The sequence below is a fragment of the Ictalurus punctatus genome, chromosome 15 (assembly GCF_001660625.3).
Source record: "Ictalurus punctatus breed USDA103 chromosome 15, Coco_2.0, whole genome shotgun sequence".
Classification (NCBI taxonomy): domain Eukaryota; kingdom Metazoa; phylum Chordata; class Actinopteri; order Siluriformes; family Ictaluridae; genus Ictalurus; species Ictalurus punctatus.
Window position 1 is genome coordinate 26,585,227 of NC_030430.2, and position 25,000 is coordinate 26,610,226.

Sequence of the window (25,000 nt, forward strand, 5' to 3'; positions counted from 1 at the left end):
ATAGACTGGAGTCAATAATCACACCAAGCTATTTCATCCAGTGTCTAATGTCCTTTACACATTTATTATATTATATTATATTACATTACACATTCCTCAACTTTACTAAGCTGCTGTCTGTCCTCTGGCTTCGCTGAAACATACAGCTGTGTATCATCAGCATAACAGTGGAAGATCATTCCATGGTTACGAATAATTTGACCTAGAGGTAGCATATATAAAGTAAAGAGCAGTGGGCCTAAAACAGAACCCTGTGGAACACCAAATTTAACCTCGGTATGTGTGGAGAATTCACCATTTACATCTACGAACTGATAACGATCGGTCAGATAAGACCTGAGCCAGGAGAGGACTGTTCCCTTAATGCCAACAACATTTTCTAATCTATCAAGTAGAATAGTGTGATCTATAGTATCAAAAGCTGCACTAAGGTCGAGTAACACAAGCAGCGAGACACAACCCTGATCAGAGGTCAGTAGAAGGTCATTTACTACTTTAACTAACGCTGTCTCTGTGCTACGATGAGGTCTAAATCCTGACTGATGCATTTCATGAATGTTGTTCCTGTGTAAGTACGAGCAGAGCTGCTGTGTACAACCGTCTCTAAGATCTTGGAGGTGAAGGGGAGGTTTGATATCGGTCTATAGCTGGACAGGTGAGAGGGGTCGAGGTCAGGTTTTTTAATCAGGGGTTTAATCACTGCTCATTTAAATGATTTAAGTACACAGCCAGTGCTAAGGGAAGAACTGATTATATTTAGAAGGGGTGTGATTACTTCTGGAATAATCTGTATGAAGGAAGATGTAGGTAAGGGATGTAGTGTACAAGTTGATGATTTTGATGAAGAGATGAATGAGAGTTCGGTCTCTGTAAGGGGAGTAAAACATTGTGATGGTTGATTCATGAAATCCTCGCTGCGGTATAATGATTGTGATTGTGTTCCTGTTTCTGTGGTGGTTTTATTCCTACTTTATTTTCCTACAGTATTAAATAAGAATCTAGGATTATTATTGTTTTCTTCTATTAAGGTGGAGAGAGAGTTAGATCGGAGAGAGGAGGTTCAGGAGGCTCTCCTTCCATGCTGTTTGAAATACGACCAATTTGGTTTGACAGCGTTTACGTTCTAATCGTCGAGTGGTCTGTTTTAAGGTGTGTGTGTGCGTGTGTGCGTGTGTGCGTGTGTGTGTGTGTGTGTGTGTGTGTGTGATGCTTATACCACGGTGCTAGCTTTTTCTCTCTAATTATTTTTCTTTTAAGTGGAGCTATCTTATCTAGCGTGTAGTGGAACGTTGACGCTGAGCATTCAGTCGTCTGATCGAGGTCTCGGTGCAGTTTCTGACGTGAATGTACGTTTGACGCGGTAGCGTGCCGAGGTGCAAATATTATCATCAATACAAACGAGATGAGATAATGATCTGAGATAGCTTCAGACTGCGGAAGTGTTATTGTATATGTATTTTCTGTATTTAATCCGTATGTTAGTATGAGGTGGGACCGTCATCATGAGTAGGTCCGATTACGTTCTGATTGACCCCTACTGAATCTCAGATGGACATAACCGCTGTTCTCAGAGGGTCCTCCGAGTCATCAGAATGAATAACGCTCTGTCTAGAGAAACAACCAGGTTTGAGATGAAATCTGAAAATTCTCCAAGGAATTCAGAATATGGCCCTGATGGTCTGTAAATAATAGAGGAATCGACTCGGCAGACTTATTTTTTGTGGCTGTGTGTGTTATACTAGTATAAAGAACTTCAGAGGAGTTGAGTTGATGACTGGGTTTGTGTGTGAGGTCTAGATTATCATTATAAATATGTGCGACACCGCCTCCTCTGCCGGTTAGACGGGGCTGATGTATATGTCAGCCTTACCTTCAAAACTACTCCGATTATCTATAAAGCACCACCTGGACCTCCAGCAGTTCAGCGACCATGACCTGCTGTAAGCTACATCACCACGCCGCACTGGGATGAGGCCAGAGCACATACTACTGCATCGGACACCGCCTTCACTAATTTACACACCTCTACAACATCACTCTTAGTGACCTCCGACTGATGAAGGCGTACATCATTAATTTTAACATAAGACCCCAAGATTAACTGCTATGTCCGGTGTCCTGGCTCCCGGTGTTCACCTAACTAAAGCTGCTGGGGCCCTAAAGGCCTAGCTAATATCACCTGCCTTAAGATAGAGTCTCCTATAACCAGAGCTCTTTCAGGTTTCTCAGCAGGTTCTTCACTGAGGAGAGCAAACCTGTTGGACACGTGAAGAGGAGAGGAGCGGTGCTCCCTTGGGCGAGCCTCCTTAGCTGTGAGGGCTCTCATCCGGAGTTGGGGGATTGCTACTGGCAAACGATTTGAAACCTGGAACTACATATTTCCTCATCCCACTGAAATGAGTTTCTGCTTACGACGCTGCAGCACAGCACACGGCTCGCTTTTAGACCCGAGTGTGACTCGCAGGCACAGCACACAGGCGTTGATTTTAACCCACGTTTCAGCACAGTGAGATGAGCTCGCGTTGTGCAATAGCGCTCGCTACGCTACAGATCTGCTGTGAATTCTGCACAGTGTGAAAATGGAGTATTCTGTTTTCCAAGTTCACGTGGGCTACATTAAACCAGGCTGCAGGATGGATTTATGTTAGACACGTGTTCCACACACACACAAACACAAACACTTACCTTTAAACCCCCAAAATAGCATTTACTTTTACATTTATGTTATTTGGCAGATGCAGTGATGCAGAGCGATTTACAGAATCAGGGACAGAAAATACAGACTGAAGAAGGAAAAGAGTTTTTTAACCCACTGCGTCCCAAATCGCTTCACATTTAATCAGTGTTTAGAGTTTTGTTTTAAATCATTCCCAGTTCAGGGATTTATATCTGATCTGAGACCTGTCAGTCTGGGGTTCTGTCCTCATGTTGATCACAGATCAGACCTCAGAGATCAGACACACTCAGGTTCTCTCGGTTCCCTGTCAGGGAGACGGGAGTGTCGGCGAGGGCGTGGTCCCGATGCGGTGTCAGTTCACCCTGTTATGACGTGTTAGTGTGAGAAAAACCCCACGTTCCTCTGAAGCCAGAAAAGACGAGACGCGAAACACAGTGTGAATCACCTGTATAGTGGGACAGTGTGTGTGTGTGTGTGTGTGTGTGTGTGTGAGTGTGTGTGTGAGTGTGTGAAGAAATTCTCCCGTCTTTGACAGCAGTGTAAAATCAGTTCCCTCCTTTATTCTCCAGTGAACATGTGATAAACCTTCAGTCTGATTCTTTTCTTTTGGATTTTTATGATTTGTTAAGAGAGGGTCTAATCATAAATCAGATCATTTCAAAATGTGACTTAGGCATTTCAGCAAGAAGAAATTCCTGTGTACAGTGACGACCTGTCGAACAGCACAGACGTGTGAGGGGGAAGAGAAAAAAGACAAAAAAGCTGATAAAAAAACAAACAACAAATAACAGACAAAAACAAAAGCACAAAATAGAAACAACAAATTGAACAGTTACTGTGTGACACTGTTTGTGTAGCTGAAAACCAGATCTCACCTATAACCCGAATCATAACACCACCCATAACCCCACCTGTAAACCTAATCATAACCCCACCCATAACCACACCCGTAAACCTAATCATAACCCCACCCATAACCCCACCTGTAAACCTAATCATAACCCCACCCATAACCCCACCTGTAAACCTAATCATAACCCCACCCATAACCCCACACATAACCCTAACTATAACCCCACCCATAACCCTAAATATAACCCCACCCATAACCCTAAATATAACCCCACCCATAACCCTAAATATAACCCCACCCATAACCCCACACACAACCCTAACTATAACCCCACCCATAACCCTAAATATAACCCCACACATAACCCTAACTATAACCCCACCCATAACCCTAAATATAACCCCACCCATAACCCCACCCATAAACCTAACTACAACCCCACCCATAACCCTAACTATAACCCCACCCATAACCCTAAATATAACCCCACACATAACCCTAACTATAACCCCACCCATAACCCTAAATATAACCCCACCCATAACCCCACCCATAAACCTAACTACAACCCCACCCATAACCCTAACTATAACCCCACCCATAACCCCACCCGTATAACTAACTATGACCCCACCCATACCCCTAACTATAACCCCACCCATAACCCCACACACAACCCTGACTATAACCCCACCCATAACGCAACCCGCATAACTAACTATAACCCCACCCATAAGCCTCACTATAACCCCACCCATAACCCTAAATATAACCCCACCCATAACCCTAACTATAACCCCACCCATAAACCCACACACAACCCTAACTATAACCCCACCCATAACCCTAACTATAACCCCACCCATAACCCTAACTATAACCCCACCCATAAACCCACACACAACCCTAACTATAACCCCACCCATAACCCTAAATATAACCCCACACATAGCCCTAACTATAACCCCACCCATAACCCTAACTATAACCCCACCCATAATACTAACTATAACCCCACCCATAACCCCACACACAACCATAACTATAACCCCACCCATAACCCCACACACAACCATAACTATAACCCCACACATAACCCCACACAACCCCACCCATAACCCTAACTATATCCCTACCCATAACCCCACACACAACCCTAACTATAACCCCACCCATAACCCCACCCATAACCCCACACATAACCCCACCCATAACCCCACACATAACCCTAACTATAACCCCACCCATAACCCCACACATAACACACACATTAATCACCACCTTCCTTCTCCAGTCTTCTTCTTCACATCACTGTAGCGTTCACATCACCGCGGCGGAGTGGAGAACCGGTTCTGCTTCCTGTTTATTATCCGTCTGCGACCGCGCTCCTGTCCTCGTCCTTGTGCTGTTAGGAGACAAGGTGATGTTTCTAAAATAGCAGCTTTCAGCCACAGCTTGATCGTCTTACACGCTCTGTTCAGGAACATCGTGACATCATCATGACATCATCATGACATCATCATCACAGAGAAACAGAGAGAATAATAGGTCAGTTTGTTCGTTCAGACGTTTTCGTCACTGTGATTTTTACGTTAAAGCAGATTAAAGCATTAAACATGTCATTCTACACGTTCTGTAATATTTAATAATACAGATTAATATTTAACACTCAGCAGTGACAGAACTCACAATTTTGTATTTTTATTGTATTTATGTAGTAAAATGTTTAACAGGAGTAATGTGGGTGTAGGAGGCGAGTATTACAGCTCATAACAAACATTACTGACTCTTTTGTTTATTTTGTCCCTTAAAACCATGACTCCTGAGAGTGGCCTCACGTTAAGGTCACGGCATTCTGTGTTGATGTAATAACAATAGCATGGAAATATAATGTTTCATAATAACATGTAGATATCTGTAGAGACTGTCAGATTATTAGGAACATGGAATAATAGCTCAGGCTAATCTCATTTAATTAGCATGTGTGGTTATAATTATTATTTTTAAATATTCCTTAAATCAAGTTGAAAGGAACTCCGTAATGACAGGAAGTCAGAACCTCTTGCTACCAAAAACGAGCTAAAAGTACTGCTTTTCAAACAATTACCATGATTTGAATCTTTTTTATTTTCGAAAGTGAGTTTGTTTGATGTTTTAATGCTTCCTCTACTTGCACGCTTGTTAGTACACTTCAGTGTGTTTATATCACGCTGCGCTGCGGTTATTGTGTAATGTGCAGTCTGAATGTGAACGTTGTCACCTGTCGTGGTTCTGTAGTGTGAAATGTTTTTATGATAATGTGAATGAGAATGTGAGCTCGTACTGCAGAACACTGTGTTTATGTGAAAGTTACGACGTTGTGGCATCTGGAGCTGCGGCTGAGTTTAAAACGCCTCATTGAAGATGTCTCGTAGATGCCGAGCTGCTGGATCTCTCTCTCTATTCTCTCTCTCTCTCTCTCTCTCTCTCTCTCTCTCTCTCTCTCTCTCTCTCTCTATTCTCTCTCTCTCTCACACACTCTGTCTCTCTCTCTTTCTATTCTCTCTCTCACTGTCTCTCTTTCTCTCTCTCACTCTGTCTCTGTCTCTTTCTATTCTCTCTCTCTCTCTCTATTCTCTCTCTCTCTCACCCTCTCTCACTCTCTATATTCTCTCACTCTCTTTCTATTCTCTCTCTCTCACTCTGTCTGTCTCTCTCTCTCTCTCGTGCGCATGGACTGAGTGAGTGGGCGGAGTCGGAGCGGTAGTGAGTGAGTGTGGGCGGAGTTGGAGCGGTAGCGAGTGAGTGTGGGCGGAGCGTGGCCGAGTGCTCCAAATTTCGCTTGTTCTCTTTTCTATCTTTTCTTCTTCAGAAACATGATTTCCTGTTGGTCTTTGTTTTCTGAGGGGATCTAAATTTACTCTAGTTTGTTGTGTGTGTGTGTGTGTGTGTGTGTGTGTGTGTGTGTGTGTCTGGGTGTGTGTGATTTTTCTCGCTGGCCTGGGCGGCTGCTTCCGTGGTTGGAAGCATGGCTGCCTCAGGTACGGAGAAGTATGATTCCCTCACATGGCGGCATGCTATAAAAGTAGCCACTACCGCCATCATTGAGGAGGTTAGTCTGGCCGTGGGGGAGAGTGTTGGGGAGAGTGTTGGGGGAGATTGTTGGGGGAGATTGTTGGGGGAGAGTGTTGGGGAGAGTGTTGGGGGGAGAGTGTTGGGGGAGAGTGTTGAGGGGAGAGTGTTGGGGAGAGTGTTGGGGGAGAGTGTTGGGGAGATTGTTGGGGGAGAGTGTTGGGGGAGAGTGTTGAGGGGAGAGTGTTGGGGAGAGTGTTGGGGGAGAGTGTTGGGGGGAGAGTGTTGGGGGAGAGTGCTGGGAGAGTGTTGGGGGAGAGTGTTGGGGGGAGAGTGTTGGGGGAGAGTGCTGGTGGCAGAGTGTTGGTGGATAGTGTTGGGAGAGTGTTGGGGGAGAGTGTTGGGGGGAGATTGTTGGGGGAGAGTGTTGGGGGAGAGTGTTGAGGGGAGAGTGTTGGGGGAGAGTGTTGGGGGAGAGTGTTGGGGAGAGTGTTGGTGGAGAGTGTTGGTGGAGAGTGTTGAGGGGAGAGTGTTGGGGGAGAGTGTTGGGAGAGTGTTGGGGAGAGTGTTGGGGGAGAGTGTTGGGAGAGTGTTGGGGAGATTGTTGGGGGAGAGTGTTGAGGGGAGAGTGTTGGGGGAGAGTGTTGGGAGAGTGTTGGGGAGAGTGTTGGGGGAGAGTGTTGGTGGATAGTGTTGGGGGAGAGTGTTGGGAGAGTGTTGGGGGAGAGTGTTGGTGGAGAGTGTTGAGGGGAGAGTGTTGAGGGGAGAGTGTTGGGGGAGAGTGTTGAGGGGAGAGTGTTGGGGGAGAGTGTTGGTGGATAGTGTTGGGGAGAGTGTTGGGGAGAGTGTTGGGGGAGAGTGTTGGGGGAGAGTGTTGGGGAGAGTGTTGGGGGAGAGTGTTGGGGAGAGTGTTGGGAGTGTGTTGGGGGAGAGTGTTGGTGGATAGTGTTGGGGAGAGTGTTGGGGAGAGTGTTGAGCGGAGAGTGTTGGGGAGAGTTTTGGGGGAGAGTGTTGGTGGATAGTGTTGGGAGAGTGTTGGGGAGAGTGTTGGGGAGAATGTTGAGGGGAGAGTGTTGGGGGAGAGTGTTGGGGGAGAATGTTGAGGGGAGAGTGTTGGGGGAGAGTGTTGGGGAGAATGTTGAGGGGAGAGTGTTGGGGGAGAGTGTTGGGGGAGAATGTTGAGGGGAGAGTGTTGGGGGAGAGTGTTGGGGAGAATGTTGAGGGGAGAGTGTTGGGGAGAGTGTTGGGGAGAGTGTTGGGGGAGAGTGTTGGGGAGAATGTTGAGGGGAGAGTGTTAGGGGAGAGTGTTGGGGGAGAGTGTTGGGGAGAGTGTTGGGGGAGAGTGTTGGGGGAGAGTGTTGGGGAGAATGTTGAGGGGAGAGTGTTGGGGGAGAGTGTTGGGGAGAGTGTTGGGGGATAGTGTTGGGAGATTGTTGGGGGAGAGTGTTGGGGAGAGTGTTGGGGGAGAGTGTTGGGAGAGTGTGGGGGAGAGTGTTGAGGGGAGAGTGTTGGGGAGAGTGTTGAGGGGAGAGTGTTGGGGGAGAGTGTTGAGGGGAGAGTGTTGGGGGAGAGTGTTGGTGGATAGTGTTGGGGAGAGTGTTGGGGAGAGTGTTGGGGAGAGTGTTGGGGGAGAGTGTTGGGGAGAGTGTTGGGAGTGTGTTGGGGGAGAGTGTTGGGGAGAGTGTTGGGGAGAGTGTTGAGCGGAGAGTGTTGGGGAGAGTTTTGGGGGAGAGTGTTGGTGGATAGTGTTGGGAGAGTGTTGGGGAGAGTGTTGGTGGAGAGTGTTGGGGAGAATGTTGAGGGGAGAGTGTTGGGGGAGAGTGTTGGGGGAGAATGTTGAGGGGAGAGTGTTGGGGAGAGTGTTGGGGGAGAGTGTTGGGGAGAATGTTGAGGGGAGAGTGTTGGGGAGAGTGTTGGGGAGAGTGTTGGGGAGAATGTTGAGGGGAGAGTGTTAGGGGAGAGTGTTGGGGGAGAGTGTTGGGGAGAGTGTTGGGGGAGAGTGTTGGGGGAGAGTGTTGGGGAGAATGTTGAGGGGAGAGTGTTGGGGGAGAGTGTTGGGGAGAGTGTTCGGGGAGAGTGTTGGTGGATAGTGTTGGGAGATTGTTGGGGGAGAGTGTTGGGGAGAGTGTTGGGGGAGAGTGTTGGGAGAGTGTGGGGGAGAGTGTTGAGGGGAGAGTGTTGGGGAGAGTGTTGGGGGAGAGTGTTGGTGGATAGTGTTGGGGAGAATGTTGAGGGGAGAGTGTTGGGGAGAGTGTTGGGGGAGAGTGTTGGGGAGAATGTTGAGGGGAGAGTGTTGGGGGAGAGTGTTGGGGGAGAGTGTTGGGGAGAGTGTTGGGGGAGAGTGTTGGGGAGAATGTTGAGGGGAGAGTGTTGGGAGAGTGTTGGGGGAGAGTGTGGGGGAGAGTGTTGGGGGAGAGTGTTGGGGGAGAGTGTTGGTGGATAGTGTTGGGAGATTGTTGGGGGAGATTGTTGGGGGAGAGTGTTGGGGGAGAGTGTTGGGGAGAGTGTTGGGGAGAGTGTTGGGGGAGAGTGTTGGTGGATAGTGTTGGGAGAGTGTTGAGGGGAGAGTGTTGGGGAGAGTGTTGGGGGAGAGTGTTGGGGAGAATGTTGAGGGGAGAGTGTTGGTGGATAGTGTTGGGAGAGTGTTGAGGGGAGAGTGTTGGGGAGAGTGTTGGGAGAGTGTGGGGGAGAGTGTTGAGGGGAGAGTGTTGGGGAGAGTGTTGGGGAGAGTGTTGGGGGAGAGTGTTGGGGGAGAGTGTTGGGGAGAGTGTGGGGGAGAGTGTTGAGGGGAGAGTGTTGGGGAGAGTGTTGGGGGAGAGTGTTGGGGGAGAGTGTTGGGGAGAGTGTGGGGGAGAGTGTTGGGGAGAGTGTTGGGGAGAGTGTTGGGGGAGAGTGTTGGTGGATAGTGTTGGGGAGAGTGTTGAGCGGAGAGTGTTGGTGGATAGTGTTGGGGAGAGTGTTGAGGGGAGAGTGTTGGGGAGAGTGTTGGTGGAGAGTGTTGGTGGAGAGTGTTGAGGGGAGAGTGTTGGGGGAGAGTGTTGGGAGAGTGTTGGGGAGAGTGTTGGGGGAGAGTGTTGGGAGAGTGTTGGGGAGATTGTTGGGGGAGAGTGTTGAGGGGAGAGTGTTGGGGGAGAGTGTTGGGAGAGTGTTGGGGAGAGTGTTGGGGGAGAGTGTTGGTGGATAGTGTTGGGGGAGAGTGTTGGGAGAGTGTTGGGGGAGAGTGTTGGTGGAGAGTGTTGAGGGGAGAGTGTTGAGGGGAGAGTGTTGGGGGAGAGTGTTGAGGGGAGAGTGTTGGGGGAGAGTGTTGGTGGATAGTGTTGGGGAGAGTGTTGGGGAGAGTGTTGGGGGAGAGTGTTGGGGGAGAGTGTTGGGGAGAGTGTTGGGGGAGAGTGTTGGGGAGAGTGTTGGGAGTGTGTTGGGGGAGAGTGTTGGTGGATAGTGTTGGGGAGAGTGTTGGGGAGAGTGTTGAGCGGAGAGTGTTGGGGAGAGTTTTGGGGGAGAGTGTTGGTGGATAGTGTTGGGAGAGTGTTGGGGAGAGTGTTGGGGAGAATGTTGAGGGGAGAGTGTTGGGGGAGAGTGTTGGGGGAGAATGTTGAGGGGAGAGTGTTGGGGGAGAGTGTTGGGGAGAATGTTGAGGGGAGAGTGTTGGGGGAGAGTGTTGGGGGAGAATGTTGAGGGGAGAGTGTTGGGGGAGAGTGTTGGGGAGAATGTTGAGGGGAGAGTGTTGGGGAGAGTGTTGGGGAGAGTGTTGGGGGAGAGTGTTGGGGAGAATGTTGAGGGGAGAGTGTTAGGGGAGAGTGTTGGGGGAGAGTGTTGGGGAGAGTGTTGGGGGAGAGTGTTGGGGGAGAGTGTTGGGGAGAATGTTGAGGGGAGAGTGTTGGGGGAGAGTGTTGGGGAGAGTGTTGGGGGATAGTGTTGGGAGATTGTTGGGGGAGAGTGTTGGGGAGAGTGTTGGGGGAGAGTGTTGGGAGAGTGTGGGGGAGAGTGTTGAGGGGAGAGTGTTGGGGAGAGTGTTGAGGGGAGAGTGTTGGGGGAGAGTGTTGAGGGGAGAGTGTTGGGGGAGAGTGTTGGTGGATAGTGTTGGGGAGAGTGTTGGGGAGAGTGTTGGGGAGAGTGTTGGGGGAGAGTGTTGGGGAGAGTGTTGGGAGTGTGTTGGGGGAGAGTGTTGGGGAGAGTGTTGGGGAGAGTGTTGAGCGGAGAGTGTTGGGGAGAGTTTTGGGGGAGAGTGTTGGTGGATAGTGTTGGGAGAGTGTTGGGGAGAGTGTTGGTGGAGAGTGTTGGGGAGAATGTTGAGGGGAGAGTGTTGGGGGAGAGTGTTGGGGGAGAATGTTGAGGGGAGAGTGTTGGGGAGAGTGTTGGGGGAGAGTGTTGGGGAGAATGTTGAGGGGAGAGTGTTGGGGAGAGTGTTGGGGAGAGTGTTGGGGAGAATGTTGAGGGGAGAGTGTTAGGGGAGAGTGTTGGGGGAGAGTGTTGGGGAGAGTGTTGGGGGAGAGTGTTGGGGGAGAGTGTTGGGGAGAATGTTGAGGGGAGAGTGTTGGGGGAGAGTGTTGGGGAGAGTGTTCGGGGAGAGTGTTGGTGGATAGTGTTGGGAGATTGTTGGGGGAGAGTGTTGGGGAGAGTGTTGGGGGAGAGTGTTGGGAGAGTGTGGGGGAGAGTGTTGAGGGGAGAGTGTTGGGGAGAGTGTTGGGGGAGAGTGTTGGTGGATAGTGTTGGGGAGAATGTTGAGGGGAGAGTGTTGGGGAGAGTGTTGGGGGAGAGTGTTGGGGAGAATGTTGAGGGGAGAGTGTTGGGGGAGAGTGTTGGGGGAGAGTGTTGGGGAGAGTGTTGGGGGAGAGTGTTGGGGAGAATGTTGAGGGGAGAGTGTTGGGAGAGTGTTGGGGGAGAGTGTGGGGGAGAGTGTTGGGGGAGAGTGTTGGGGGAGAGTGTTGGTGGATAGTGTTGGGAGATTGTTGGGGGAGATTGTTGGGGGAGAGTGTTGGGGGAGAGTGTTGGGGAGAGTGTTGGGGAGAGTGTTGGGGGAGAGTGTTGGTGGATAGTGTTGGGAGAGTGTTGAGGGGAGAGTGTTGGGGAGAGTGTTGGGGGAGAGTGTTGGGGAGAATGTTGAGGGGAGAGTGTTGGTGGATAGTGTTGGGAGAGTGTTGAGGGGAGAGTGTTGGGGAGAGTGTTGGGAGAGTGTGGGGGAGAGTGTTGAGGGGAGAGTGTTGGGGAGAGTGTTGGGGAGAGTGTTGGGGGAGAGTGTTGGGGGAGAGTGTTGGGGAGAGTGTGGGGGAGAGTGTTGAGGGGAGAGTGTTGGGGAGAGTGTTGGGGGAGAGTGTTGGGGGAGAGTGTTGGGGAGAGTGTGGGGGAGAGTGTTGGGGAGAGTGTTGGGGAGAGTGTTGGGGGAGAGTGTTGGTGGATAGTGTTGGGGAGAGTGTTGAGCGGAGAGTGTTGGTGGATAGTGTTGGGGAGAGTGTTGAGGGGAGAGTGTTGGGGAGAGTGTTGGGGAGAGTGTTGGGGGAGAGTGTTGGTGGATAGTGTTGGGGAGAGTGTTGAGGGGAGAGTGTTGGGGAGAGTGTTGGGAGAGTGTGGGGGAGAGTGTTGAGGGGAGAGTGTTGGGGAGAGTGTTGGGGGAGAGTGTTGGGGAGAGTGTTGGGGAGAGTGTTGGGGGAGAGTGTTGGGGAGAGTGTTGGGGGAGAGTGTTGGGGGAGAGTGTTGGGGAGAGTGTTGGGGGAGAGTGTTGGTGGATAGTGTTGGGGAGAGTGTTGAGCGGAGAGTGTTGGGGAGAGTGTTGGGGAGAGTGTTGAGCCGAGAGTGTTTGCGAGAGTGTTGGTGAGAGTGTTATGGGAGAGTGTTGGTGGATAGTGTTGGGAGAGTGTTGGGGAGATTGTTGGGGAAAGTGTTGGACACGACAACATTCTGTCTGGGGAGGAAACCGGAGTACCCCAGTTTACGGAGAAACCCCCACAGCACGGGGAGAACATGGAAACTCTGCACACACAGGGCCACGGTGGGAATCGAACCCCTGACGCTGGCGGTGTGAGGCGAACGTGCTGACCACTAAGTTTGTTAAAAAAAACAAGGGGGTTTATGGCAGAAGGGGGTTTCACTGAACAGGAGGGATGCCGTCTAAAGAAAATCCTTACAAAAGTCAGTATAATGTTAGACAACAATGAGAGTCATAGTCAATCCTAGACCTTTATTATGTACATGTATCTATTATTTTTCCTCTTATTTATGAGTGAAGTTCAAATTGCTTCATTGAATTTAAATGGAGCAAGGGAAAGGAATAAAAGGTTTTTGTTATTTGAAAAAGTAAAGCAAAAGAAAATATATGTAATTTTTGCACAGGAAGCCCAAACAGATGCCAGTAATGCTGCTGACTGGACCAGGGAGTTTGAGGGGTTATCTTGTTGAAGTCATAAGACGTCGACCAGTCTGGGAGTAGCTATTCTTTTGTCCCGAAATTTTATTCCCTCTTCGTATCAAGTTGATGAAATTATAAAGGGTAGACTGTTAAAGGTTAGAGCACAGTATGAAAATATGGAAAAATTGTTTTGGTTTGTGTTTATGCCCCGACCGCAGCCATTGAAAGAATGGTATTTTTACGAACCTTAGACGATGTTCTGAAGATTTGTGACTCTGAGGATTTCTTAATTCTAGGGGGGGATTTTAATTCTACGGAGCTGGGTATAGACAGGAATCATGTAGAGCCCCATATGCCATCACGTAGAAGGCTAGTTGAGTTAATAAATTCCTTTGATCTTGCTGACATTTGGAGACATTTTCACCACATGCAAGAAGAGTATACCTGGGTGCACTCCTACAATAATATGCTCTCTATGGCCAGATTGGATAAATTTGATGGTTTTAAACAGCAGTTAAGTGCTTTTAGAAGTTGTGCGATTATACCAGTAGAATTTTAAAGCGTGCGTACTGGCATTTTAACACCAGTTTATTGCATGACATTCATTTTAGAGATGTGTTCAAATACTTTTGGAGTGATTTTAGGACCACAAAGGTTTCTTTTAAATCTGTGCACAGTGGTGGGATTTTGCCAAAACACAATTTAAACAGTTGTGTCAGCAGTATACCTCCAGTGTCACAAGAGACACAACTCACCGTATGAAATCCTTGGAGAACGAAATAATGGAGCTTCAAGGGTTAGTAAAAAATGCAAGCAGGCAAGTATGCATGGAAAATTTAAGAATAAAAAAGAGTTTATTGATTAAATTGCTAGACGTTACCGCACAAGGAGCTCTGGTCAGGTCACGGTTTCAGAATGTGGTGTGTATGGATGCACCGTCAAAATTCTTTTTTAATTTGGAAAAAAAAGGTAAAAAAAGATGATACGTGGCCTGTTTTCTGAGGATGGAACACTTTTATCTGACCATAGAGAAATTCGAAAGAGAGCAGTTGGTTTCTAAAAGGAACTGTACGAGTGTGAAATCTCCGATGAGCAGGCCCATGATAACGTCTTCTTGAAGGATCTCCCTCAGGTGTTAAAGGAAGCACATGCAGACCTCGGAGGGGCTTTGACCCTAGAGGAACTGCTACGAGCCCTCCAGGGTATGGAGAGTAACAAGGCAGCAGGGATCGACAGTCTACCGGCTGACTTTTATAAGTCTCTTTGGCCTGAAATGGGTGCAGACCTACTGGAGGGACTGGGTGACAGTTTAGTCGCGGGGCGGCTGCCACTCAGTTGTCACAGAGCAGTATTGACTCTGCTGCCTAACAAAGGAGATCTAAATGACATAAGATCATGGAGACCTGTTTCAGTCTTCTGTGTGAAATATTGACTGCTCTCTAAGGTATTGGCAAACCGACTTAGTATAGTCATGGAAGAGGTGATCCATCCGGACCAGACCTGCTGTGTGCCGGGTCGAGTCATTCACGACAATATTTCTTTCATTAGGGACGTCGTAGAAGTCGGGAAGATTTTTAATTTGGATTTTGGTCTGGTCTAATTGATCAAGAAAAGGCTTTCGACAGGGTTGAGCATACTTACCTATGGAACGTTTTGACTGCTTTTGGCTTTATTTCGGATTTTATTAATAAAATAAGAGTTCTGTATCGTGACAGTGAAAGTATACTGAAGGTTAATGGTGACTTGTGTGCTCCTTTTAAAGTTCATAGGGGAATAAGACAAGGATGCCCACTATCAGGCATGTTGTATTCCCTTGCGATTGAACCTCTTTTAACAAAACTGAGAACTGAACTGCAAGCTATAACAATTCTGAAATGTGAGAGTGTTTTTAAACTATCAGCATATGCTGATGATGTGGCGATACTTGTTGGTAGCCAGAGGGATGTTGATTCGATGTTGAAGATCTCTGACGAGTTTAGAATCGTCTCTTCCACTAAGGTTAACTGGGAAAAAGCGTGCCGTTTTTAATCGGGAGATGGTTAAGCGGCGCACGAAGCCCCCCAGACCGTTTATTGTGGTCTAGAGATGGTTTTAAGTATTTGGGGTGTTTGTGAGGGATGAGGTGTTCATGGGAAAAAACTTTGAAGGGACTGTTGAGAAGGTTAAGGGTCGTATGGAGAAATGGAATTTTTTTGTTAAAAGTGTCCTTTAGGGGGCGTGTGCTTATAATCAACAACCTGGTAGCATCATCCCTCTGGCATAGGCTTGCATGTATAGATCCCCCAATACATGTTTTGTTTAAAATCCAGTCGATATTGGTTAATTTTTTTTGGGACAGTCTACACTGGGTTCCACAGAGTGTTCTGTTTCTGCCCAAGGATGAAGGGGGACATGGACTGGTGCACCTGCAGAGCAGGACAGCAGCCTTTCGTTTACAGTTTGTGCAGAGGCTACTAAATGGACCTGTAAATGCAAACTGGAAGGCGGTAGCATGTGCCATTTTACGGACACTTGAAGGGCTGGATTTACATAAACCTCTTTTCTGGATGGACCCGAAGAAGATGGACATCAGGAAACTCCCTATCTTTTACCGCAATGTTTTTAAAGTGTGGGGACTTTCAACAGTGCAGAGAGTGCAGTGCACAAGTTCTCTCCACCGTTTGCTGCAGGAGCCAATCATAAATGGTTCCATTTTATATTGTGTCACAAAGAAAGCCGTTTCCTGCGCTTACAGAGGGGTTCCGCAGGGCTGGAGTCATCACTCTGGGAGACCTACTGAGCCTAGCAGGAGCTTGGGAGCGCGATGGCAGTTGCTGAACACATAAAGGTGAGGTCAGTCCGTATAGTCACACAGTTCCTTGTGGAAAGGAGGTCTCTGTTTACTGAAGAGGTCCTGAGAATGCTGGAAGAATATTCCAGAGGTATAAGTAGTCCAAATGACCAGGATCCATTTCCGGGTTTTAGTGTATCGTCAAATGTACATGAGTGTTCAGGTGTTCTTTTAAAGTCTGAGAAACTACTTTTTGTGGGTCCCAAGTTAGCCTCTTGGAAGGAACTGTACAAAGCCTGTGTGATGTCTTTAAACAAAACCTTTCTGGATAAAAGAGTCGACACACCTTGGCGTTCTGTTTTACAAATAAAGGAACATGTAAAGCCACAACGGAGAGCCTTGTACAAGTCACCATTAACAAAGCAGTGTGGAGATTTACAGTGGGGGATTTTGCACGGTGCAGTGGCTGTTAATTCTTTTATTTGTGTTTTAAATCCTGATGTGAGTCATGAATGTCCTTTCTGTGCCGTGAGAGAAACCGCATTCCACATGTTTATGCAGTGTGAGAGTCTGAAGCCTCTTTTATTGTTTTACTGAAGAGATTGTTTGGCCTTTTAACGAGAGTTTTTCAATCGAAACTTTTATTTTTGGTTTTAAATACTCTCGGAAGAAAAGCTTTATTTGTCAGTTGATAAATGTTATCATTGGACAGGCTAAAATGGTTATGTATGTTAGCAGGAGAAATAAAATTGAGTCAAATTCAGGGGACAGTAAGAGGGGTTCTACAGTATTTCATTGGGTTTTGTGATTCTGGTAAAATCTAGGATATCAATCGATTTTAAGTTCTACAAGGAGATGAAGGATCTTGTATCGTTTGGGAATATATGGTGTCTGGAAGGGGCATTGTGTGTGATTGCAGAAGAAAAGGTGAAATTTAATCAGCTTTCAGAAGACGGTGTGACTACTGTTTGAAGCTTGGATTTTTTGCATTTTTACTTTTTCTATTCTGCCTGTGGCTTTTCAGATGCAATTGGAAGTGGTATTTATTTGAATTACCTATATATTTACATATTTATTTATTTATTTATTTATTTTTCTTTTAGTGTCATTTGAAATGACTCTGTGGGACCATAATAGGTCATTGTAGTTTTAAAAGCATGTAAATAAAAGGCTTTTGATATTCAACTCTCTCTTTCTCTCTCTCTCTCTCTCTCTCTCGCTAGCTCTCTCTCGCTAGCTCTCTCTCGCTGGCTCTCTCTCTCTCTGTCTCGCTAGCTCTCTTTCTCTCGCTCTCTCTCTCTCACGCTAACTTTAACTTTTTGCCTGTTCTATTAAAAGGTACCAATAATGTTGCAGTTGAAGATAAAACACAGATAAACGCCCCTGAGCTTATTTTATTACACTGGAAATGAAATGTGATGAAAATCCAGTTAGTTGGGAAAGGAAGCGCAGTTACAGCTTCTCTCTGAAACCCGATGCTAAAACTAGTTTCAACTAAAAATCAAGAAAGAAACACTTCCCAGCTTCTGTTCGCCCTGAGTGACTAATCACGCTTCCTCAATTTACACATCAATTTAATCATCATATTTATCATTTAAAATAAAAACAGTTACAAAACAGATCCATAAATAAAGAGTGTTTCAGATGAGCCGTTAGTGTGTGTTTACGGTAGTTGTGTATGGTGTGTGTTTACGGTAGTTGTGTATGGTGTGTTTACGGTAGTTGTGTATGGTGTGTGTTTACGGTAGTTGTGTATGCTGTGTGTTTACGGTAGTTGTGTATGGTGTGTTTACGGTAGTTGTGTATGGTGTGTTTATGGTAGTTGTGTATGGTGTGTTTACGGTAGTTGTGTATGGTGTGTTTACGGTAGTTGTGTATGGTGTGTGTTTACGGTAGTTGTGTATGGTGTGTGTTTACGGTAGTTGTGTATGGTGTGTGTTTACGGTAGTTGTGTATGGTGTGTTTACGGTAGTTGTGTATGGTGTGTGTTTACGGTAGTTGTGTATGCTGTGTGTTTACGGTAGTTGTGTATGGTGTGTTTACGGTAGTTGTGTATGGTGTGTTTATGGTAGTTGTGTATGGTGTGTTTACGGTAGTTGTGTATGGTGTGTTTACGGTAGTTGTGTATGGTGTGTGTTTACGGTAGTTGTGTATGGTGTGTGTTTACGGTAGTTGTGTATGGTGTGTGTTTACGGTAGTTGTGTATGGTGTGTTTACGGTAGTTGTGTATGGTGTGTGTTTACGGTAGTTGTGTATGGTGTGTTTACGGTAGTTGTATATGGTGTGTTTACGGTAGTTGTGTATGGTGTGTGTTTACGGTAGTTGTGTATGGTGTGTGTTTACGGTAGTTGTGTATGGTGTGTGTTTATGGTAGTTGTGTATGGTGTGTGTTTATGGTAGTTGTGTATGGTGTGTGTTTACGGTAGTTGTGTATGGTGTGTGTTTACGGTAGTTGTGTATGGTGTGTGTTTATGGTAGTTGTGTATGGTGTGTTTACGGTAGTTGTGTATGCTGTGTGTTTACGGTAGTTGTGTATGGTGTGTTTACGGTAGTTGTGTATGGTGTGTTTACGGTAGTTGTGTATGGTGTGTGTTTACGGTAGTTGTGTATGGTGTGTTTACGGTAGTTGTGTATGGTGTGTTTACGGTAGTTGTGTATGGTGTGTTTACGGTAGTTGTGTATGGTGTGTGTTTACGGAAGTTGTGTATGGTGTGTTTACGGTAGTTGTGTATGGTGTGTTTACGGTAGTTGTATATGGTGTGTTTACGGTAGTTGTGTATGGTGTGTGTTTATGGTAGTTGTGTATGGTGTGTGTTTACGGTAGTTGTGTATGGTGTGTGTTTACGGTAGTTGTGTATGGTGTGTGTTTACGGTAGTTGTGTATGGTGTGTGTTTACGGTAGTTGTGTATGGTGTGTTTACGGTAGTTGTGTATGGTGTGTGTTTACGGTAGTTGTGTATGGTGTGTTTACCGTAGTTGTGTATGGTGTGTGTTTACCGTAGTTGTGTATGGTGTGTTTACGGTAGTTGTGTATGGTGTGTGTTTACGGTAGTTGTGTATGGTGTGTGTTTACGGTAGTTGTGTATGGTGTGTTTATGGTAGTTGTGTATGGTGTGTTTACGGTAGTTGTGTATGGTGTGTGTTTACGGAAGTTGTGTATGGTGTGTTTATGGTAGTTGTGTATGGTGTGTTTACGGTAGTTGTGTATGGTGTGTTTACGGTAGTTGTGTATGGTGTGTTTACGGTAGTTGTGTATGGTGTGTTTACGGTAGTTGTGTATGGTGTGTGTTTACGGTAGTTGTGTATGGTGTGTTTATGGTAGTTGTGTATGGTGTGTTTACGGTAGTTGTGTATGGTGTGTTTACGGTAGTTGTGTATGGTGTGTGTTTATGGTAGTTGTGTATGGTGTGTGTTTACGGTAGTTGTGTATGGTGTGTTTACGGTAGTTGTGTATGGTGTGTGTTTATGGTAGTTGTGTATGGTGTGTGTTTACGGTAGTTGTGTATGGTGTGTTTACGGTAGTTGTGTATGGTGTGTGTTTACCGTAGTTGTGTATGGTGTGTGTTTACCGTAGTTGTGTATGGTGTGTTTACGGTAGTTGGTGTGTTTTATGGTAGTTGTGTATGGTGTGTGTTTACGGTAGTTGTGTATGGTGTGTTTACGGAAGTTGTGTATGGTGTGTTTACGGTAGTTGTGTATGGTGTGTTTACGGTAGTTGTGTATGGTGTGTGTTTACGGTAGTTGTGTATGGTGTGTTTACGGTAGTTGTGTATGGTGTGTTTACGGTAGTTGTGTATGGTGTGTTTATGGTAGTTGTGTATGGTGTGTGTTTACGGTAGTTGTGTATGGTGTGTTTACGGTAGTTGTGTATGGTGTGTTTACGGTAGTTGTGTATGGTGTGTGTTTACGGTAGTTGTGTATGGTGTGTGTTTACGGTAGTGGTGTATGGTGTTTAGGTAAGTTGTGTATGGTGTTGTTTACGGTAGTTGGTTGTATGGTGGTGTGTTTACGGAAGTTGTGTATGGTGTGTTTATGGTAGTTGTGTATGGTGTGTTTATGGTAGTTGTGTATGGTGTGTGTTTACGGTAGTTGGTTGTGTTTACGGTAGTTGTGTATGGTGTGTTTACGGTAGTTGTGTATGGTGTGTGTTTCACCGTAGTTGTGTATGGTTGTGTTTTACGGAAAGTTGTGTATGGTGTGTTTACGGTAGTTGTGTATGGTGTGTTTATGGTAGTTGTGTATGGTGTGTTTACGGTAGTTGTGTATGGTGTGTTTATGGTAGTTGTGTTATGGTGTGTTTACGGGTAGTTGTGTATGTGGTGTGTTTACGGTAGTTGTGTATGGTGTGTTTTACGGTAGTTGTGTATGGTGTGTTTACGGTAGTTGTGTATGTGGTGTGTTTACGGTAGTTGTGTATGGTGTGTTTATGGTAGTTTGTGTATGGTGTGTTTATGGTAGTTGTGTATGGTGTGTGTTTACGTAGTTGTGTATGGTGTGTTTATGGTATTTGTGTATGGTGTGGTTTATGGTAGTTGTGTATGGTGTGTGTTTACGGTAGTTGTGTATGGTGTGTTTACGGTAGTTGTGTATGGTGTGTGTTTACGGTAGTTGTGTATGGTGTGTTTACGGTAGTTGTGTATGGTGTGTGTTTACCGTAGTTGTGTATGGTGTGTTTACGGTAGTTGTGTATGGTGTGTTTATGGTAGTTGTGTATGGTGTGTTTACGGTAGTTGTGTATGGTGTGTTTACGGTAGTTGTGTATGGTGTGTGTTTACGGTAGTTGTGTATGGTGTGTTTACGGTAGTTGTGTATGGTGTGTTTACTGGTAGTTGTGTATGGTGTGTTTATGGTAGTTGTGTATGGTGTGTGTTTATGGTAGTTGTGTATGGTGTGTTTTACGGTAGTTGTGTATGGTGTGTTTATGGTAGTTGTGTATGGTGTGTTTATGGTAGTTGTGTATGGTGTGTTTACGGTAGTTGTGTATGGTGTGTGTTTACGGTAGTTGTGTATGGTGTGTGTTTACGGAAGTTGTGTATGGTGTGTTTATGGTAGTTGTGTATGGTGTGTTTATGGTAGTTGTGTATGTGTGTGTTTACGGTAGTTGGTGTGTTTACGGTAGTTGTGTATGGTGTGTTTACGGTAGTTGTGTATGGTGTGTGTTTACCGTAGTTGTGTATGGTGTGTGTTTACGGAAGTTGTGTATGGTGTGTTTACGGTAGTTGTGTATGGTGTGTTTATGGTAGTTGTGTATGGTGTGTTTACGGTAGTTGTGTATGGTGTGTTTATGGTAGTTGTGTATGGTGTGTTTACGGTAGTTGTGTATGGTGTGTGTTTACGGTAGTTGTGTATGGTGTGTTTACGGTAGTTGTGTATGGTGTGTTTACGGTAGTTGTGTATGGTGTGTGTTTACGGTAGTTGTGTATGGTGTGTTTATGGTAGTTGTGTATGGTGTGTTTATGGTAGTTGTGTATGGTGTGTGTTTACGGTAGTTGTGTATGGTGTGTTTATGGTAGTTGTGTATGGTGTGTTTATGGTAGTTGTGTATGGTGTGTGTTTACGGTAGTTGTGTATGGTGTGTTTACGGTAGTTGTGTATGGTGTGTGTTTACGGTAGTTGTGTATGGTGTGTTTACGGTAGTTGTGTATGGTGTGTGTTTACGGTAGTTGTGTATGGTGTGTTTATGGTAGTTGTGTATGGTGTGTTTATGGTAGTTGTGTATGGTGTGTGTTTACGGTAGTTGTGTATGGTGTGTTTACGGTAGTTGTGTATGGTGTGTGTTTACGGTAGTTGTGTATGGTGTGTTTACGGTAGTTGTGTATGGTGTGTGTTTACGGTAGTTGTGTATGGTGTGTTTATGGTAGTTGTGTATGGTGTGTTTATGGTAGTTGTGTATGGTGTGTGTTTACGGTAGTTGTGTATGGTGTGTTTATGGTAGTTGTGTATGGTGTGTTTATGGTAGTTGTGTATGGTGTGTGTTTACGGTAGTTGTGTATGGTGTGTGTTTACGGTAGTTGTGTATGGTGTGTGTTTACGGTAGTTGTGTATGGTGTGTTTACGGTAGTTGTGTATGGTGTGTTTACGGTAGTTGTGTATGGTGTGTTTACGGTAGTTGTGTATGGTGTGTTTATGGTAGTTGTGTATGGTGTGTGTTTACGGTAGTTGTGTATGGTGTGTTTACGGTAGTTGTGTATGGTGTGTGTTTACGGAAGTTGTGTATGGTGTGTTTACGGTAGTTGTGTATGGTGTGTTTATGGTAGTTGTGTATGGTGTGTTTACGGTAGTTGTGTATGGTGTGTTTATGGTAGTTGTGTATGGTGTGTGTTTACGGTAGTTGGTGTGTTTACGGTAGTTGTGTATGGTGTGTTTACGGTAGTTGTGTATGGTGTGTGTTTACCGTAGTTGTGTATGGTGTGTTTACGGTAGTTGTGTATGGTGTGTGTTTACGGTAGTTGTGTATGGTGTGTGTTTACGGAAGTTGTGTATGGTGTGTTTACGGTAGTTGTGTATGGTGTGTTTATGGTAGTTGTGTATGGTGTGTTTACGGTAGTTGTGTATGGTGTGTTTATGGTAGTTGTGTATGGTGTGTTTACGGTAGTTGTGTATGGTGTGTGTTTACGGTAGTTGTGTATGGTGTGTTTACGGTAGTTGTGTATGGTGTGTTTACGGTAGTTGTGTATGGTGTGTGTTTACGGTAGTTGTGTATGGTGTGTTTATGGTAGTTGTGTATGGTGTGTGTTTACGGTAGTTGTGTATGGTGTGTTTATGGTAGTTGTGTATGGTGTGTGTTTATGGTAGTTGTGTATGGTGTGTTTATGGTAGTTGTGTATGGTGTGTTTACGGTAGTTGTGTATGGTGTGTGTTTACGGTAGTTGTGTATGGTGTGTTTACGGTAGTTGTGTATGGTGTGTGTTTACGGTAGTTGTGTATGGTGTGTTTATGGTAGTTGTGTATGGTGTGTGTTTACGGTAGTTGTGTATGGTGTGTTTACGGTAGTTGTGTATGGTGTGTGTTTATGGTAGTTGTGTATGGTGTGTTTATGGTAGTTGTGTATGGTGTGTGTTTACGGTAGTTGTGTATGGTGTGTTTACGGTAGTTGTGTATGGTGTGTTTACGGTAGTTGTGTATGGTGTGTGTTTACGGTAGTTGTGTATGGTGTGTTTATGGTAGTTGTGTATGGTGTGTGTTTACGGTAGTTGTGTATGGTGTGTTTATGGTAGTTGTGTATGGTGTGTGTTTATGGTAGTTGTGTATGGTGTGTTTATGGTAGTTGTGTATGGTGTGTTTACGGTAGTTGTGTATGGTGTGTGTTTACGGTAGTTGTGTATGGTGTGTTTACGGTAGTTGTGTATGGTGTGTGTTTACGGTAGTTGTGTATGGTGTGTTTATGGTAGTTGTGTATGGTGTGTGTTTACGGTAGTTGTGTATGGTGTGTTTACGGTAGTTGTGTATGGTGTGTGTTTATGGTAGTTGTGTATGGTGTGTTTATGGTAGTTGTGTATGGTGTGTGTTTATGGTAGTTGTGTATGGTGTGTGTTTACGGTAGTTGTGTATGGTGTGTTTACGGTAGTTGTGTATGGTGTGTTTACGGTAGTTGTGTATGGTGTGTTTACGGTAGTTGTGTATGGTGTGTTTATGGTAGTTGTGTATGGTGTGTTTACGGTAGTTGTGTATGGTGTGTTTACGGTAGTTGTGTATGGTGTGTTTACGGTAGTTGTGTATGGTGTGTGTTTACGGTAGTTGTGTATGGTGTGTGTTTACGGTGGTTGTGTATGGTGTGTTTACGGTAGTTGTGTATGGTGTGTTTACGGTAGTTGTGTATGGTGTGTTTACGGTAGTTGTGTATGGTGTGTTTATGGTAGTTGTGTATGGTGTGTGTTTACGGTAGTTGTGTATGGTGTGTTTACGGTAGTTGTGTATGGTGTGTGTTTACGGTAGTTGTGTATGGTGTGTGTTTACGGTAGTTGTGTATGGTGTGTGTTTACGGTAGTTGTGTATGGTGTGTTTACGGTAGTTGTGTATGGTGTGTTTATGATAGTTGTGTATGGTGTGTTTATGGTAGTTGTGTATGGTGTGTTTACGGTAGTTGTGTATGGTGTGTTTACGGTAGTTGTGTATGGTGTGTTTACGGTAGCCGAGGCGCTGCAGTGGCTGAGCTGCATTACTAGAAGATTTAGTGCACTCCGCAGTTCGGAGGCGGTCTTTCACTGTTCAGTCACAGTTGTGGGTGTGGCTAAATGTCCATGCCTTATATGTGATTGGTAAGTTATGGCTGGTGTGTGTTTATAAACGTGAGCACGAAGAAAATCACAAACTGGAGGAAATCCTGCATTCGGTTTCGCTACAGAAATATTTTACACAACTTTCCTGAGTAAAGTCGGTCAGTAAAACGTGTAAAACGTGTAAAACGTGTCAAATGTGTTCTACAGTTTGTGTGTTTGGATTTTAATCTCAGTGTTTATAGAACACACTGATATAGATGTGAAGTGTGTGAAGTGTGTGAGATTCAGAGATGCAGTGTGTGAGAAATAAAATGTCTATTTATGGCTGTGATCTTGAGGGAAGATCTGACTGTGTGTGTGTGTATGTGTGTGTGTGTGTGTGTGTGTGTGTGTGTGTGTGTGTGTGTGTGCGTGTGTGTGCGTGTGTATAAATCTACATCAAGTTTTTTCCTGCTATTTTTGTGTTTTCGCGCCCGCATGCTGACTCACTCTGCTCTCTGTACAGCGCAGGGGTTTTACGCGATCTGATTGTGTGAGTAATGAGATGCACCTTCAGGTGGACGTCCATCAGGATTACATCTCTGACCTTTTACACGTGTGCCGTTGTGTAAGAGTACAGGAGAACCTGAGTACTGCTGTGTCTCCTCACATTAGTGACGGTGTGTGTGTGTGTGTGTGTGTGTGTGTGTGTGTGTGTGTGTGTGAAGGCGACACACAGACCGTCTCGGGATGATGATTTCCTAAAATAACCTAATTTTCAAACTAAAGGATGAAATGAAGCTCAGAGTTCAGTGTCAGGTATCAGACTCAGTTATCAGAGCTCGGATATCAGTGTCATGTTCGAAAAAGGAAAGAAGTCGGATCAGTGCATCTCTAATATACGTTAAAATATATCATTATGATCTAGTAATGTATCACGATGATCAATAATATCCAAAATCACCTCAGGAAACAATATTCAGCTCAGTTGTGGCAAATCAATCTTATGCTAATGAAGGGGGCGTCAATACTTTTGAATATTAAAAAGGAAGGGAACATGCTGCATTCATAATCAGAGTTCATTTCTAAATAAAGGCGGCTTTTTATG

At 45.5% G+C, this 25,000-nt stretch overlaps 1 protein-coding gene across 2 annotated transcripts in view; it reads left to right on the forward strand.

The window, feature by feature from the left end:
• Positions 1-25,000, forward strand: part of LOC108276336 (protein kinase C and casein kinase substrate in neurons protein 1) — a 75,846-nt gene that overhangs the window by 3,639 nt on the left and 47,207 nt on the right. Inside the window, exon 1 of one of the 2 annotated variants that reach the window (XM_053686420.1) lies at positions 4,813-5,078. The exons of the other annotated variant lie outside the window; for it this stretch is intronic. The gene's annotated coding sequence lies outside the window, so the exon portion shown is untranslated. Of the gene's footprint in view, positions 1-4,812; positions 5,079-25,000 lie in introns of those variants that run through there. 2 annotated transcript variants of the gene reach the window in all.